Genomic DNA, 19,930 nt, shown 5'->3' on the forward strand with positions numbered 1-19,930 from the left:
CATACTAAATATTGTAGTTATAAATTGAAACCTATAGAATTGCATAGTAGACAAGGAGAAACAGTAATATAATATAAAGATGGATCACAAAGATATAAATACATTAAGAAGGTCGAATAAAATTGAAAATGAAATTCTATATCTATTATAAGATTTTTTATATGTCGTCTAGAAAGTATGTATCTATTTTAAATACTAAGAATGCAATCGATTGCTGTAGTATGGATGAAGTCATGCACTTAAAGACAGTATCTTTATATCCTCGGCTTTAGTTTGTATAACTTTTTGATTGCCGTCAATAAAAACGGTTTCTCATCCGTAGAAGTACAAATTAAGACGAGGGTTGGTCGATGGCCATTTGCGACAATTTACAACACCTCACGCCAGATAAACCTACTGGAGAGATCTCTCAATAGTCCCAACAGCCCCTATCCCTGTTTATATTTCACCCCTCGTAGACTCGGTGTTATTTACAGGCCCAATTTCGTCTTATCAGGGGGGGTGGTTCGAGTGGACGAGACGTTGAATATCATGAATGGTCTTTCGTCGCTTTCGACTTTTGTTTTTTCCGTACAAATAATGTCTCTTTCGCGTCGAACCCTGAACCTTTTTCGTCTTAGTACTTAAGCGAAACGCACACATATTATATACACATACATACATACATACATATGTATGTATGTATGTACAACAGAGCAAGAGAGCTACGAGACGGACCGATTTGACCAAACACGGTTCATTACTTCGTACGTGTTGACCTTGCGTACGATTTGCGATTTTTGAGAGGTCGTTTAAATTAATTGGCCGAATTTCAACATGGATGGGTTAAGTATGTAATCTCGGTCTAATTTACGATTGCGATATCAAATTTTGGAACACTAGGTGTCCCTCACGACTGACGATCGTGGTTTTTAAGATTTCTGATTATTATATTATATAATTTATCTATAATGCGAGTATACATATGAATGAAAATTTGAGCACACAATACTTAGTCAATTCACAAATTCAAATCTGGTCAATTCACCTCACGAAACGATATCCACGTCAATAGTCCTGAAGACTTTTTTATAAACGGGCATAGTAAAATCACGATTGAAAGGAATCACGTAAGAAAGAATTCATATTTATTTATTTATTTATTTATTTAACATATTAGCCAAAGTGACATTACAGAGATCTCCAACGCGTCACTGTGGCCGGTCATTCAGTAAAAATAACATCATAACAGTAATAATAACTTATAAAAATAACAATATTGACACAACATCATTAAAATCATAAAATCATAAAAAAAAAAACATAGATAAAGTAATAACAATCATTCATATTTAATAGGCAAAATCAACCACTGGCATTCCTCAACAACCACTCAACCAGATTAGTATATTTTATATTGAAGAGGTCAATTTCACCAGAAATCTGGTTGAGCAGATATATAGCCCTAGATATAGGAGCCGTTGTCAACATATTTGTGCGAGCCACAGGAGGAACAAACAAATCAGGTCCCTGGTCCCTGAATTTGCCAGTCCCTGAATTTGCTAGGTGCATTAAACCTAAATTCATTTAGAACCTGAGGATTGTGAATTATCCCATTCAACAGCTTAAAAAAGTGCCTTCCCAGTAACATATTCCGACGAGACTCCAATGAGTTGAAACCTAACGCCCCTAATAGGAATGCACTAGGATATATGTAATCTGAATCTGAAAAATCTGAATTAAAATTTCATCATTGCTCATACATCTTTATATTTTGCATACATTGAAAATTTTATTTATTTAATAATTTTTTAACTTAAAATAATATAACAGGTGATTATTTATATTGTAGAGCTCTTGAAAATATATAATCGTTATAATTATATGGCCTATAAATACATACATGCATATTTCCTATAATGTGCAATGAATGCATACATAAGTTCATGCCCGTTTACCATTAAAAAATCTATGAAAATCGAGCATTAACTTATGCAATCATCCAATATACATATAATGTACTTACATATGTACATAAAATAATTATCATATGCTATAATATTTTTTTCAAAGCAATGTTGATTTTTAGAACTATCAATTACTTTAAAACAATCACTTTCAATTGAAAAACATATCATTCAATTTTAATGTAAGGGAATTCTGATAATATAACATACCCGATAAGATGACATACTGACTATCTTTTAAAATATCCATAAGCGTCAGAATTTTCAAATGTTGTTCAACGCAATATGTAAAAGTGTCACTGGTAGTATTAGCATATATGGCGGGCAGTGTGTGAAAATTCGTTGTGTTTGGTTGGGTATTTGTACAATATATATTTTTGTGTCTCTGGATCAAATCGTACATGAGATATTTAATTCTTTATTTTTTACTGTGTTATCAGCCACGGGGAATCTTGTTATTGGATTGTAGCGAAAAAAGCATTGCTCGTGGTAAGATTTCTGTACGTTTCTGGGTAAGACGACATACATAGAGTAACACAGTCTAAGATGACATACTATGTCATCTTATCCAGTATGCAACATGAACCATTGTTATTCAAATTTGTACACATGTTAGTTTTTTAGGATACCTAGCTACTACAAGCAAATATCATCAAGACATTCTTGGTCTAAAGAATAAATGGTTCAAGCAATCAAAGATCAAAAAAATGGGATAGCTCCTGGCTGAAAAATATGAAGGTTCTCAAGCTCATTAGGAGAACATTTAATTTGATGTCAGTTATGTACAAAATGGTGCCACACATTGTGTGCTGACGTACCATCTAAAACCAAAAATTTTGTCTGCGAATTGTATAAAGATTAGTGGTATATAATAATTGACGGATGTAGATATGTCATCTCATCAATATCCAAAATCCTATGTTTTTTGTAAATCTTAATATATCTTAATTAAAAAATTAATGTCAACACTTTCTAATTATAAACTTGAATAAATGTTACACGCGATTTTGTATTATGATATTTAAAATAATTTCTAAAAACACTATTTTTCTTCATCCTAAACAGACCCTTACTTATACTGTGTACAATAGAATTTTATAACTAATTTCTTGACAATTGTAATTTCATAAACCAATTTTGCACGAATTAAAAATAAATTTATCAATTTTAATAATTATTGGCAATTGCATATATAATATGTATATAGATATGTATATGTATAATACACACTTACATAGGTACTTTTATTTATTATTATTAAATTTTAGAAGCCTGTTCGTAAATTTTACAAAAAAATATTCATGAAGCTGGGGATGTCGTCAATCAATTACACCCATATTTTTTAAGATATAATAAATCCGAATTATTTTTGATGTCAATTAATTGATGAGAAGGCGCCACAGCCTTCTCATATGTGCCGACTGTACGCGACACGTCTCCCGCGACAAAAACTCGAAAATGTTTATCCAGTGAGTATCAAACACACAAAACCAATAAAATGTCACAAAAAAATCCACTAAAAATCCCCTACGAACAAAATTTGTTAGGTGCTACATTACAAGACCCGTAAATGTGTTTTTCGTACCTTAGTCGAGAGCCCCGATGAAAAATAGTACCTGCCTTTTCAGACACGTGTCTCAAGCATGCGTCTAGACAAGGACACGAGTTTTTTGTCGAAGCTGTGCACGAAAGTTGCACCTGTTGGCTTTACGATAACAACTTCAGATATCGATAATGTGCACACAAGACTATCGCCAGGTATTATTATAACATTTAAAATCAATATTATAATAGCGAAATGTACGAAACACATAAATCCTCCGACAAATTAGCGGTTGTCTCTCGGCGAAATTAATTTGGTTTTTATTTTTTTTTATGGATCGAACAATTCGTCTGATTTTTACCCGTCGAAAAACGGACGTAAATACACTCGTATAATTTTGACCTCAAACGTTTGAAATCAATTAAAATAAATCATACACTTTTCCGATGATATATTGCCCATCAACCGAGAACAGGTTTGATTTACAAAAAAAAATAAAAAAGTACTCATACAGAGGTCACTCAAAATGTGTCGTAAATTACGCGAAAACTTTCGATTTTAAATTCAGGTATTTTGCTATATTTAAAAACAAGTTTTATTAGTTCATCAACACGCTGCTTTTACGCTTCCAAAAATCTGGCATAATTGAAAATGGAATGGTTAAATAAAAATTCATTATATTATTCAAAACGAGATCCAAATCGATACGTTTTATAGTACGAGAAAAGGTTAAAAAGTTCACTGTAGAATTTCACGTGTTCTCCGACGGATTAACCGTGTAATTAACACCACCGTTGCTCACCATTGATTTATCGTATTTTAATAAACGCTTATAAATTTAAACTCAAGTCGATAGTTATTGCACAATGTATTAAAAAAATAGCGGGATTTTTCTCATGGGATATGTTTTCATACACCTAATAGATACTTTTGTGAAAAGCAAGGGATCGGTCGCTTTACCTGTCCTTTATGTAGACGTGTCATAAAGATGATGATTTATATATAAAATATTGGATATAATTATATAATTCGTTCCGTTTGCCACTGTGTAGAAGTTCAGGTATCTTTCAAGTCCCTTTGTACCATATTCGTTTAACAAAAAATAAAAAATAAAATCACATTCGTTTTCTTTTGACAAAAGGATATGAAAAGAGACCCGAGTTTACAAAAGAATCGGGTTCATGAAAACGTCATTAGTAAAACTATGTTCACCTGACAAATATCTGAAATATTTCACCACGCACACGCACGCACAGGTGTGTGCATAAATACGGCATCTTATGGTTTTTCGGCTGTGTTAGTTTTAATGGAATGTATTGCCTCGATTATATCTGATTGAATGATGAGCTCTCAAGGATACATAATTTTGCAGACGCGTCGGTTATCTCGTGGTTCGGATGGTAGCAGACGGTATTTCAAATACAATTATTCACTCTTTTATATCTGATTTAACCACTGTTGTTGAAGTCATTCGACGAAAATAAACGTTTATTTTATTTTGGCTTTACTTGTCTGTTTCGTTTCGTGCTCGTTTTATTTTATTTTTATTTTTATATATATTTTTTATCATCTCAATTCCAAACGGATATCTTATTTAGAGACGCGCGAAAAAATCTTATAAGGCACACATATTTACGACCATGTCGATGTGTATTTTTTATTTTAAAAATATTTTATGTATAAATTATTATTTAATGACTATACATTCAATTAATTAACCAAAAAACAATATAAAAATTATTATAGCTAATCGCGTACATTTATTTTTTATTATTTTTATCTATAACATAAAAGCACCTTATATATTGATTTATATATAGACTGACTTTAAGTTTAAACACAAAGAAAGATCGAGTTTTAGAAAATATTCTTTAAACATATATATATATATATATATATATATATATATATATATATATATATATATATATATATATATATATATATATATATATATATATATATATATATATATATAAAGCTACATATGAAATATATTAATATCAAGACTATTTTAAATGGTAATAAACGATGCCATAGTTTATGTCACTAATTTGATAAAAATATAGATATGTACCTACATATTTTAATGACTTTAATACATATATTCTGTCCATATCTCACTTTCCACATACTAATTAAATTATCATAATTAACAAATCAATTATTTATTCAACCTATAAAATATATTTATTCAACCAGTAAAAATATATTTTATTCTGTTGTTTCAAATAAAGTTTCTTTACATTCATAAATTTTAAATAAATCATATCAACTTTTGTATGATTCGAACTCACATACAATAAATGCAAATACATGAATATAAAACTTGCTTTGAATCCAATGGATAAATAATAAGGCTATTCAGATAATTGACTAGATGAAAAATACCTGCAAACTCAGAGGGTGCATTTTAAATTCACACTGAGAACACGTATTATTCGAAAATACGTGCAATTAACGGCGTGTTGTGAAAAAGTGGTGTAAATGCGACAATAGATCACAATACATACACGTACGAGTGTATCAAGCGCATATATCTGTATTTTTGTATGGTCGATGATTCGATATCAAAAGGCGAAAGAGCGCACCTCTGTCACGGCCATTGTGATCTATTGTGAGCGGCACAAACGGCCGAAAGAAAAGCTCACCTCGCCACAATAGGAGACGGGTCCAGGCTCCGGGGTCCATTGTGACCCGCCGCTGGCACAATGGCTCGATTGTGATACTGGGGCTAAATAGGCGTTGAAATGGCCCCAACTCGCGGTTTGATCCCCAACACGATTTATTATCTACACATCGGGTTTCAGATATATCTGCGCGTTCGTATCTCCGAACGTGCGTGTGATTGTATGTACATAGGTACATATGAAGTGACATGACGTGTCGATGTGACACACACGAAACTTTAACGTACATATTACACCCTCTTAATTATATAAAAGTCGTGATATAAATAATACTAAAAAAAATAAATATATATATATATATATATATATATATATATATATATATATATATATATATATATATATATATATATATATATATATATATATATATATATATATATGTAGTAATTCGTCATTCGCAATTCGCGGTAAGGGCAAACGACGAAGTGTACAAGCAGACATCTATCAAAAGATTTATATCGGCGCTGAAGTGGTCATCGAGGTCCTCTTCTTGTATTTCGATACCGAACAGCACACATACACACATGCATATTGTTAACGGAGAATTACGACCCAGTGACGCGAATAAATTATCCGAAAACGCACACCATGCTCGCGGCCCTCTCGACACTTAACCCATTAACGCTGACGCGATTATTGCTCGTCGAATCTACAGATATAGATACGAAAAGAAAAAAACACACTCGAAGGAAAGGATTTCCATTGTAGAACGGACGTTTAGTACATTTATTGAGTGGGCGTCGAAGCGACGTCGTAAAGGTGAAATACGCGCGCAAACATTTCATTTGTTGAAAGAGCATCTTAAACGGCGGAAATTATACAATGTTTCGAGGGCACATCCCATTGTTGAAGTAGCATTAAAACGAACTTTACGTTTACGAGTGAGCGCGCGCAATCAGGCTGCACTTTCGGCCGAAGTGGATACTAAAATGCGAATGCATATTATTAAAAAGGGGTATATGCTTGGGCAAAGGGAGGGCACCATTCCGAATGTTTGCTTTTCCCAGAATCATATATCACTCTTTTGGAGGCGTAACTTATGAAATTTTGCGATTTGCGTCAGCCGAAATGGTGCTTGTGCGATTCGCAACGCAAGGGAAATCCGCTAATTCAATGTTCAAAAAGTACTCCAATATTTTACTTGCCCGTGACAAATGAAAATGTGAGTATTTGTATGTTTTACAGGCTACATTTAACGAGTTTGGTTTAAATACGAGGAACTAAGTTATACAAATGAAGCGATGGAAATTAAACTTGAAATTTATCGCGAGTAATAATAATAAAGAGATGTTTCAATAACAAATAATAATTTGCAGCAAAATGAGCTATTGTATATGATTGTATTTTTACATAATTTTACATTGTACAGTTAATTAGGAGATTGCTGATAAATTTTTGACGACCAGCTCATTTAAAAAAAAATAATCATAGTCTCGGTGGTAGGATTTTGAATTTTACCCTTTGTCCTACTTACCACAAAATTTTTAAATTTATTAAAGGTATCTATAGAAAATATTGAACAGCTATAAAAGAAGATACATACCTACTTACATAGTATGTATATACGAGTTTTATTTAAAAATTGAACATTTGCATTTTTGTTCGATAAATGAAATATTATACTATCAAATCAAAAAGGTAAGTAGTTAAGCAACAAAGAAGTTAAAACTCGATTTTAATTGATTTTGTATAGTATCAACCTGGGTCTAGAGATAAACAAACAAAAATCTTCTTTGTTGACAGATTCGATCTCTCATAAAATCCAATGCTTTAAAAGACTAAAGAAGTCGAAGATTGCATTTACCTAGGTGTCTTGATCTCAAGAGAAGGAGAATGCTAATAAGAATTCCGCAGAAGAATAGGAATGGTGAAAGTGACGATAATCAAACTGACAAAGATGTGAAAAAAACATTTTATAATGAGTAAATAGGAAAATCCGTCTGTTGCTATCTCTGGTGATCCCCATTACATTGTATGGAGTCAAGACATATACGCTGAAAATAAAGAGAGAAAGGGACATGCGAGATGCCATTGAAATGTAGTGCTGGAGGCAGATGTTGCACATTCCACGGACTCCAAGATGCATGAACGTTTCCATTCTCAAAGAGCTGGCAGTTTCAGAGAGACTCACACAACATGTAGAAAAAGGATTCTATCCTATTTTAGCCATATTACCAGGAAGAATATGAAGGCTGATAATCATAGAGGAAAGGCGATTGAGACGACAGTCTCCCTGAAGATGGTCAGATCAAATCGAAGAACCGACGAGACAATCCTTAAGTACCGCATTTAACTTGGCTCAGGATCGGGAGGAGTGGAAGAGGATCGTCCACCGGATCCCAGATGATATTAAATCGACCAAAACTGAGCAAAACGAGGAAGTATAAAAATAAATAAGGTATGCTTACAGGTAAATTATCTCCACGAGTTAAATTAAATCTTCTACCTTCACTGCAACCTGAAGAGTTAAATATAATATTAAAAATTAACAAATCTACAGGCATTGTTAAATAATGTTGCACAGTAATATAAAACAACCTATAAATTCACTTTATGTGTAGTCTTCATAGTAATGGTTGAGCGCCTTTTCATATTACCTTCTTCAATATATTGCACATAATTTAACTAAAACTGATATTAATTTTTAATTCAATTAGAAATTGTTTTAATTATTTTTCAAATTTAAATTTACTTTATATAAAAACAAATGAAATTTTTTACAGGAATGAAAATTTCAATCCAACCAAATAATAAATGTTATTATTAAAAACACGAACTGAAATCACTTTATATCACAATACGCAGCCAATATTTATTAGTAACCGGTGCCAATGATGATTTAACTGAACAAAATACACGGATGCTGTGTGCGAAGCACGGATTCTCATACGATAATATCCGAAAAAACCATAGACGACACTCAAATTGCGACAATTTTTTTTCAGAATTTTCATCTTCATTCGCAAACGATATCATTTTATTGATTGGTGTTTTTGAACCGTTAAATATTTGTGTACAAACATTGCCTAATGAGAGGCTCGACCGTTAATCGTAGACTGAAATTGAATACAAATAAACAAGTGAAATAAATTTACTAAAATTTGAATACACGTACATTTGAGATATTATTTGTTTTATTATTTTGTGTCATTTTATTATATTTAACGAAATAAATAGTTCCGCCACTGCAAGGTCTACATATGTATTTATGTGCATACCTACAAAGTACATATGTATAGTAACATCTTCCTACTTTACAATATAAAATTGTTTATCATAAATCTTTAATTAATAAGTACAGGTAATGAATTAATTTCGATTTTGATCTATTTATTCAAAAGAGTTCTTCTGAATCCACACTTATTTTATTATTATCTGGTGCAACCCTTGTTGCATTTTTATAATGTTTCTCTTAAATTTTCTTCTTCTCTTTGGCTCTCAGATTATTCCTATTTATATTGTTAACGGAGAACTTCTCTAGTTCTGCTAAAGTCTTTGAGATAATACATACTTTGTAAGTACATACATATTATATATGGAACTACTTTCAAGATGTTGTGCTTGATAAGCAGCATGCTTTCGACCGGGACGCTCAACTGATTTTGTTTGATTTCACTAATTATGTTCACCGTCTTTGAATCATCATGTAATTTATACTGATTTCCAGAAAGCTGAATCACATCATATTGCTGAAGAAAATGTCCGCCTATGGCTTTCTTGAAATTGGTGAGTTGTTAAAAATGAGTGAAGCGGTATTATGATATTAAAATGAGATTAAAATTATAATAATTTTATATAAACACAAATAAGTAGGTACATATCTGCATATGTATTATATTAATGACTGTAAAAAAATCTCATTTTCCATACAAAACAATCTATGTATATTTCTATCTCAAATGGTATTAATGGTTTTGAATGTGATTATTGTGTACCGAAATTACAATATATTATATTTGAATTGTATCCATAAATATATTATGTTTTTTTATGCAATAGCTTCTAATGCAGTGGTCCAACTCCCCTCCCTAATTACCGAGCACGGAAAATGTAGAACGATTATTAACCTTAGTGAAAAAAATAAATGAAAAAACAATATTCATATTTAAACACGATAATATATGGTTATATTTATAACCAATTACCGGCATGCAAGGATTCATCGCGGTGAAAAGCGGCAAGAGCCGGTGATTTGAAGTCGGCGGTGGGCCCCGAAGTGTCAGCAGTGAGGTTTCTGGTCCTCGCAGCCTCCATAATATATGGGGAACACAATTAGGAGAGGAACCCCCGCAGAGAGGGTCATTACGCACCCACCCAACCCTTGCCAGGTGCTCCGCGCCAAAAATTCATACGCGGTTACCTTACCACTGATGATGCGATATTTTACATCATCACGCATTCAATAATACAAAAAATCCTCTTATTTAATTTATTATTAACATATTTAATATTTCATTTTTATTCTTCTTAAGATTATTCCCCATTAAATAAAGATAAAGACCTACTTTCCATTGCAATCCACACATTTTCCTTGATTCATCTGCTCTAATTTTCTCATTTTATTATATAATAATTTCGCTAATTTAGTACAATGAACATACATATGTAGTTGCAAGACTGCTTCAAAGTCAGCTCTCAGAGTAATATAATGGAAAATAGTATGTCAAACTGAAAATTTTGTATGAAATGTATAATTTTCTTAAAGAATGTTTAAAGCTGATACTATTTGAGTACTACGGACAATTCCAAATTGATAAATACTATAAAGTTATGTTTTTTTTCTGAAATGAATCATCATATTGAACAGAGGTATATTTGCACATTTTTCATGGATATTTGAAGCGGTCAAATCTGATGTACATATATGTAGAAGGGAGTCCGAAGATGAAGAATGAATTTCGACCGTGGAATTTCAATACCCTTCAAAAATTGCGTTTCGAAATTTATCGTTTGTTTGAAAGTGAACCTAACGTATGGCATCTTAATATTTATGCATTTATGCAAATCGCTCCACGTCGTCCGAATGATGATGCTCCCAACCTTGACCACATGACCCAAAGCTTATTTATTGTGATTTACTCCTCCCTGATGTGCATATTATATGTATATAAAAATATATATTTTGACGTGCTTTCGTTGGACATTTTTTTTCTTCATATTATGCCTTATACTCCGTGGAAAATATTCCAATCTACATATTTGGTTTAATAGAATTGAATTTATAAATCAGGTGAATAAAATTGTGAAGGATACTAAATGCTTATAATTTTTTTTTGTAGTGTCTGCTGTCGAGCGCCCCTTTTTCTCAATAACAACCGTGGATGTTATTACGTCTTAAATGACTGTTAAACGACTCCCAAGTCCGAAATAACAACAAGATTTTATTATGACGATAAAAAATGAAATGTGCCTCTCGGTTACCTAATGTCGTCCGAAGACAGCCTTCTTTATTTCGGCTACGGATACAACGACATTAAAAGGCACGGAATCATAATTTTATTATAATGGCTCAGGTGTAACGAAATCTATGTAGGTACAAGAATGACTTCTAAATTTTCATTTTCAAGAATCTCAATAAAGCGTCGAAGGAATTGCTTAAATATTACCTTGATTTTATTTGAACAATTGAAGCAAATGTAATCAGTGCTATTTTCATTTATATATATTATAATATTACCAATTGCTAGAATAAAGTTCTTGAATACATTATAATATCGTTATATTTTCTTAAATGTACATATCAGCAATAATAATATTAGTTTGAATTTTATGAAATTGAACTTGAATCGAACATGGCAGTATACATTGTATAAGGTTCAGGTTTAAAAATATACAAATAATAATATTGAATAAGAATATGTAAACCATATTTTGAATATGAAAATGGAGAATAATTTACCTAATTATAAGATGCAAAATCGTACGCAAATGGGATTGTAGAAGCTGTCAGATGATAATCAGCAAGCGACTGATGGAATTTTTAATACATACAATAGGTATGAGTATAATTGCTTCATACATTCATTACCTTATATTACTATATATAATAACACTTTTATATGCTTAAAATTTTTAAACGTTTTACACATGTAATTGAAGACATAGGACTATTTTTTGATATATATTTTAATTATAATATATTTTTTTAATAATATCAATGAAAAATTGATATCATCTGCGTGACCAAATACACTTGCGTACAATCGTAAATTATTCGGCAATAATAAACGTTCGAAACACTAAAGGTTTATTGTAATTTCGAACCGGCTACTTTTGACTACTTTCGGCGTCCACAATCGAATAATAGCAGCGGTCACAGGAAAAATTCCATAACGCCTAATGGTCACCTTCTTCGTTCCCATTTCGAAAATAATATTCGAAAAATTTTAAACGTAAATTATTGACCGTTTCGTCCCGCATTCGAAATAGTTAATTTCGATGCGCTGGCGCCTCGACTTTAATACATAAAATAGTTTCGTCGTTTTTTTTTTTTTACCCTTATATCAACCTAAAAATTTCACCGCATAATAATAATGTCTTAGGCGGCCTTTTTATTAATATGATATTTTTTCTCGACGAAACAATTTGAATCTTACACGAAAATTGTACGGTATGTTAAACGAACTCTTACTACCTGTTGTTTTGGAAGCTGATAGCTTATTTGTCAGTTGACCTCAGCTCAAAAGAAAGGGCACGAACCCATCATTTACAACTTGACTGGAGTTAACTTTTTCCCCGTGCATAATAATAGCCAACTTTCGGCTTATTAACCCGCATAGTCATTTTTCAAAAAAATAAATATAACAGAGAAAAAGTGCCAAATTAAAATCGGCAACTGTGCAACCGTTGCCTTGACAGCGAAAAATCACCGTTTCGATTCAAACCATCGAAAAAATCATTTCGGATGTATGAAAAATGAATCTTTCGCTAACCCAAATCACTCGTTTCGAAACTATTAAGTGACCGCTTCATATTTTACGATCGAGTTTTTCACATCCCATTACCCCGCCCTTTTTTGCTACCGATCCGTTTTCGCCCCCCATTTCATTATGTTAATATAATTTTTTGGCCAAACAAAATTTACTATGTGGTATTTTAATTATTATTTTTCAAGTCGTTTTGTTTGCTTCCAAAAAATAAGACGAAAAAATACCAGAAAGAAAATCGGATATTTATTATTATATTATACACAGCTCGCGGACGAGTTGAGCTTGCCGCATTTTAGGCGTTAAATAAAAGTATATTTATATTATTTTAAATTAGTCATTGATTTATTCATAACATTCGTACGCTAAAATTATCATAAAACCATAATTATAATCGAAAATTTAATATTCATTATTATACGCTCGTATATTAACCGCGATAATGTAAGAATGCCACTTAAGTATTATTAAATTCCGGATGATGTATAAATAAATTAGCAATAATTTAATTTTAACCAATAAATAAATTACCTACTCTCCAATGGCATGTTCATTTTTTACCATAATCAACATTTAATAAATGAAACATATTATTATTTCAGACTGTATAGAGGCTATATATGTATATACACACTAATCAATGCTTTTCATACAGAAAATGTAATAAAATGATTGGTTCACATTAGTGAAATTAAATTAAATTAATATTGTTTCACATTAAATTATTAATACAGAATTTTATATGATCAAATACTAAAAGGTTTTTTTTAAATAATATAATAGTTTGGTTTTAATGTGATATTGTTTCGAATGTGTCCAGACGATTAATTAGTGACGTGTCGAAATTTATATAGATCCAATCATATTAGCGATCTTTCATTCAAAGGATGTCATGAAACTGCACTACTGATCATCTTTCTATTGACATACATACATATGTATGTACAATATGACAGAAGAACATTTGCACCTTGTGACGCATAATGATTTCTCTACTATATGAAAATCGTGTCATCGTGACTTTGACTAATAATTTTGACCAAATTCCGTTTTTAGTCAATATGTATGTATTGGAAATTAAAAATGGCATTTCCTTATATGTGAGATGATTCTATGAAAGACTGCATACATGCAATATTGAATGTTATATTTTATTATTTATTTTTCATTGAATATTTTAGAACCGAAGATCAAAGTAGAACTTTATGACATTTTTGGTACACGGCGACAGAGGAAAAATTTAAACATTTTATGTACAAACAACCCAATAGAGCACAATTCAATCCAGTAAAATTGTAAAGCATTGAGACCGCGGCCTTACGTAATAACAATTAAATTTACGATAATGTCGAATGTGAAGCGGCGTTCTTTCTTTCATATAAATTACGCCGTTCGACTGGACCAGCATTATTTTCAGGGGAAAAAAATCATAACGACCCGTTTACTATTAAAGAGCGCCTCGTTTGAAGTTCGCCCGTACCAAAAATATGCATCGAACGGAGAGACGGGAGGCGAAAGGTTGCTGGTCTTTGTCGTCGAGGAGATGCGAGGTCCAAATTGGAGATCTTTTGGAGAACACCCGCTGGGCTGCTGAATTAACAAAAAGGCTCCGGGACAAAACGCACCCAATCCCCGACCCATCAAAATAGACGCGGCTTCGAAATATCAACATTATATTATAAACGCACACATTCATAATGGACACCGAAAGGTTTAAATTCAACGTATATTTTTTCAGTTCAAGTGAGACTTTATATGCCTAATTTTGTTTGAGAAATAAAAAAAAATGTAGAATGAAAAAATAAAATAAAACCGCAATCAATATAATCCGACACAATGACATCAGAAGACTAAGAGGATTTATGCTTATAGCTATTTGATAGCTGTGACGAATTACGGATACCCTTTTGAATATTCTGAATTTCGATACAATCGAGAAAAAAAATCTTGTGGTGGCAAACACACGACTTTATTGCTTTTTTATGAGAAATGTTACATTTAGAATTTTTCTTTAAGTTATACGCCTATGGCATTCAGACAGTATTGTATGTAAAATGAATACATGCTATATTTTGAATAAAAACTTCGTCTACCGATCTATGTAGATTGACGTGCAAATTTATTTATATGAAAAGAGGATGGGCTGAAAGAGCTTTTTTTACATTAAATAATATAAAAAAATATATTACATAATACATCTATCGATAAATAAAACGCAATGATAATAGTTTCAGCTTCATCAGAAGTTCATCATCATCTACAGCCGCCCACCATCCACTGCTGGATGAAGGCCTCTCCAATATGCTGCCACTCGTTTCTGTTTTCCGCAACTCTCATCCATCTCACCCCACACATTTTCCTAATTTCGTCTACCCATCTTCCCTGCGGTCTTCATTTTACCCTTTTACATTATCTCAGAAACCATTCTAGCACTTTTTTGACCACCTTTTGTCCATTCTTATAGCCACATGGCCCGCCCATTGCTATTTTAATCTCTTGACTCAATCCACTATGTCCACCCCTTATCATAGTTCTCACCACGTATTCCGCTTCCTGTATTTTCTCGTTATGCCGAGCATACGGCGTTCCACACTTCTTTGAGTGTATTGGACTTTGTGTAGCATCTTGGCGTTCAATATCCAGGTTTCACATCCATACGTCATCACTGGGAAAACGCATTGATCGAAAATCTTTTTCTTCAGGCAGAGTGGCATTTTTGATTTAAAAACAACATTCATTCGTCCAAATGCAATCCATCCTTATTTTATGTCTCTTACATATATGTGCATATTTGTAAATAAATATAATCACAATATATAATACATAAATCAATAATAAAAATGCTTACATATTCAAAATATAAACACATAAAATAAAAATGGTTTCAAAAGAGATCAAAAAATTCATCGATTTTAAGAAATAAATCTTTTTTTTTACTTTATATTAAATAGCTTACATATGTATGTATACATTTTTTAAATGTATTCGATTTCATAATACATACTATTCCCAACTTAAAATATTATAATATATTTGAAAATAAAATTAATTACATAATATAATACATCTTGACAATTTTTCATATTCATTATTATATCTACTGACTTATACAATTTTTTTTCTTTGATTATAGGTTTATGTTATGTGGATTTAAAAATGGTGGTATATACATATATGTATATATTGCAAAATGACTAAGAAGATGTGAGTCCAAGTATATATTTTTTTATATTAAAAGTCAATAATATTATATATTACACTTTGAGATATATCCACATAAAATTTAGGCACGCATGTCAACAAAATAAAATTCTATTATGTAAATCAATAAAATGCGATAAAATTCAATATCAAAGTTTTATGGATTTAAATTCTGAAATAAATACAAACGTTCAAAAGTTGCTTTTGACATTAGAATTAAACATTTTTAATTTCGATCGTAAAATAATGTGGAAAGCCGCAATATATCCACCCACGTCGAATTGTCGCTATTGACAACGCGCGACCGTAAATAAGAATAAAAATGTTGGAATATTAATACAAGAGTATAATGTTCGCTTTTTTTAAATATTTTTTTATAAACAATAAAGTCGCATTGTTCGAGAGAACAGAACGAGCAGATGGTTAACCACAGAAGAGGGCGACGAAAGATCCGTAACAATTAAAACCCTTTCGGCGTGACCAATTTCGAGATCGAAAACTTTGTGATACATTTAATTGTTACTACCAACACACATTCCGAATTTATATACGACGGTTTCATCGTCGCCATGATTAAATAAAATCTAAATTGAAGAAGATATCGAAAAGGCAAATGAATGAATATCATTATGTTGTTACACGAGTTAACGGACGCGTCTCGTACATAACCAGGTGTTGGAGTATTTAAACGCTCAAGATTTTTTTACGAGCTCACCTGTCCGTCTCGAACTGACCTAATCTCCAATCGAAGCTCAACTCTACTGAGTGTGATAAAAAATAGCGAGACGAATAATTCTCATCTGACGATAGTATTTAAAAAAGAAACACGTCTAACAATGACATCGTTGTTGATACGTCACAATCGATTTTAAATAAGCATATATTATAGACGGCTCAGGCAATGAAAATTCTTATAATATATAAATGATCAGCTTAATTTTAATTATACTACATATACATATATACATACATACGTATAAATATATCTATAATGGTTCTAATGTAGTGATATTTTCAATGTATCCTACATACATATTTTTTGGGCTTTGAGCTTACGCATGGTATATTGTATATGTATTTATATAATATCCAGATACTAAAAGAGAGATAGTCAAACTTGAATTTTCGTCTTATCCGCTCGTTAATAATCCTGTCGTTCAAAACGCGATAAATACGAGTCGTCGGTTTTTCGCTGAAGGGCAGACAAGTTCACAATGCAATAGCAAGATTCAAACGTTTTCCCGCCGCGATGAGTTCTTGTCGTAAAGTTCGCAAAAGCGCCGAGAATTTACAATCACTGACCGCTTTCTTTTGTCGTCGTAAATATGATTTTCACATTAAAATTGCACTGAGAGTGCGCACAACGACCGGTAAATTACTGGACTCGGACTATTTATGTATAATTTCAAGGGGTTCATACGGAACGAGTTCGCTTATGCTTACGAAGTTTAATGCGAATAGTTGAATGGGCAATATTTCCATGATTTATGTGATGGATTGATTCAAAGATGACGAAAATCAAAATAAATTCACAATACGTAAATGTTATATCATCATGAGATGTCTCGTTATAATAGCTACATATGTACATATATTTCTTGTGGTTTAACCGCTGTTTAATAACACTGTTCGACACGAAAAATGGTTCAGAGACGAGATATAACTTTTCTTATAGATCTATGCCCATTAAACATGAATCTGGTAATAAAAAATGTAGATTGGCTCGAGATTCAGAGATATATGTGTTTTTTAAATCGCGCGATTTTTCTATATCTTGGTGTTGTTCGGTCGATATCTCAAAATTTGTCAATTTCCAGTTCAAAATGAATATTGGAATCTATAGTTGGGTATTTTATCTTTCATTTGTAGTACTTTTCAGCTTTCAAATCTCTCTAAGTAGTCATCCAGTTCAAATCAAAAGTCAAAAGTACGTATTTTCACTTGGGATTTTTTCCCACTGTTAATACAATTTTATATTGAGTTTTTTCTATTGAAACATGTTTATTGAGATAGTGTTCTGATCACACTATTTTTTGTTTTCGTTTAAAAGGGTTAATTGGAAGTGTGCTGAACTTTAAATTGGTAAAATTGAGAGCAAAAAGCTCGTACTAGTGTTTACTCGTATTTACACGCATCTGAATTGAATTAATAGGGATAATATATTAAATTATCTTTTTATGAGAATTAAATAAAATTCCACTTAGAAAAATCATATTTCGACTTTTCTTGTGGATTCCGACTATAGATTCCAATATTCATTTTGAACAGGAAATTGACAGATTTTGAGACATCGACCGAACAACACCAAGATATAGAAAAATCGCGCGATTTATAAAACACATATATCTCCGAATCTCGAGCTAATCATCATTTTTTATTACCAGATTCGTGTTCACTGACCATAATTCTATAAGAAAATAATAATGTAATCTCATCTTATCATCTCACCGAAATAATAATATACATATTATTAATTATAATGAAATATTTAGTAGATATCTAAGTACCAAGTGGTAACTTATTTATAAAACTTATCCATAAGCAAATTCTAATATCCAAAGACTTAAGTCTCGGGCATTAGACAAAATCTCAATTTTGTTTTAAATGAGATACTACTATAGGTATTTAGAAGAGGTTTTAAAAAAATTGACTTGGGATATTGTAATGCGTTGTTGATTCTATTAACCTGCAGTATCGTCTACTTTTTTTTGCAAACATTTGTCATAGCATTTATAAGAATTAACATGGTTTTTATAAATAATTAAATAAGGACGAATAAATTATTTCATTGAAAAACAAATCATAATAAGATAAATTTTCTCAGAAACTGATGATAAAAGATAATAATAACAATAAGAGTTATCTTTTTCAGACGATAGGATGAATAGTATAGTTCTTATAGTCCATATAAATAAATGTGTATACTCCAAATACTAGATACATATGACAATAATTTCAAATTATAAAGATTTAATATAAAATATTGAGTCATTGCATAAGTTCATGCCCGAATTTCATAAATGATGCTAAACGTAAATGGGCATGAACTTATGCATTCACTTAATATTACATGTAAGTTAAAACAAATATATATGTACATATTTTGTTGTTTATAGATAGGTACATATTAGATTGTGTTATAAACCTTAAAAAAACTAACCCTTAAAACATATCAATGATATACTCACACCATTTCATAAGATCAATGTGTTGTTTAAATAATTATCTGATCGACCAAATATTTAGAAGTACAGAATTTAGTCAACTTAATTTTTTTTTTAATATCTATATCTACTCTAAATAAAAATACACAAGTGTCATTTATAATATTCAGAATATTTGAATTAACGAAAAATAAATTTGGTGAATTTTCTCTAAATTCCAATAAGTACATACCCAATTAATTATTTATTAGATTAAAGGTATTAGATATGTATGTACATATGTAGTATACGCTAAAAGCGCAAGTCTTCTAATTATAATTAATCAAATAATTTCGATTTGCCGTGATAAATTCATCATCCGCTCTGAGTGCATTAATTGGGGGCCAATTACAAACGAGACCCGTATACGGCGCGGGCCGTAAGTTATGCGCGGTACACATTTGAATAAACGATCGCG

General features: G+C 31.3%; 1 protein-coding gene across 1 annotated transcript in view; it reads right to left on the reverse strand.

Moving 5' to 3' along the window:
- The window catches only part of LOC143909793 (uncharacterized), a 514,813-nt gene that overhangs the window by 123,098 nt on the left and 371,785 nt on the right, over positions 1-19,930 (reverse strand). The window lies entirely within an intron of this gene.

This window comes from Arctopsyche grandis, chromosome 3, assembly GCF_051622035.1.
Source record: "Arctopsyche grandis isolate Sample6627 chromosome 3, ASM5162203v2, whole genome shotgun sequence".
NCBI lineage: Eukaryota > Metazoa > Arthropoda > Insecta > Trichoptera > Hydropsychidae > Arctopsyche > Arctopsyche grandis.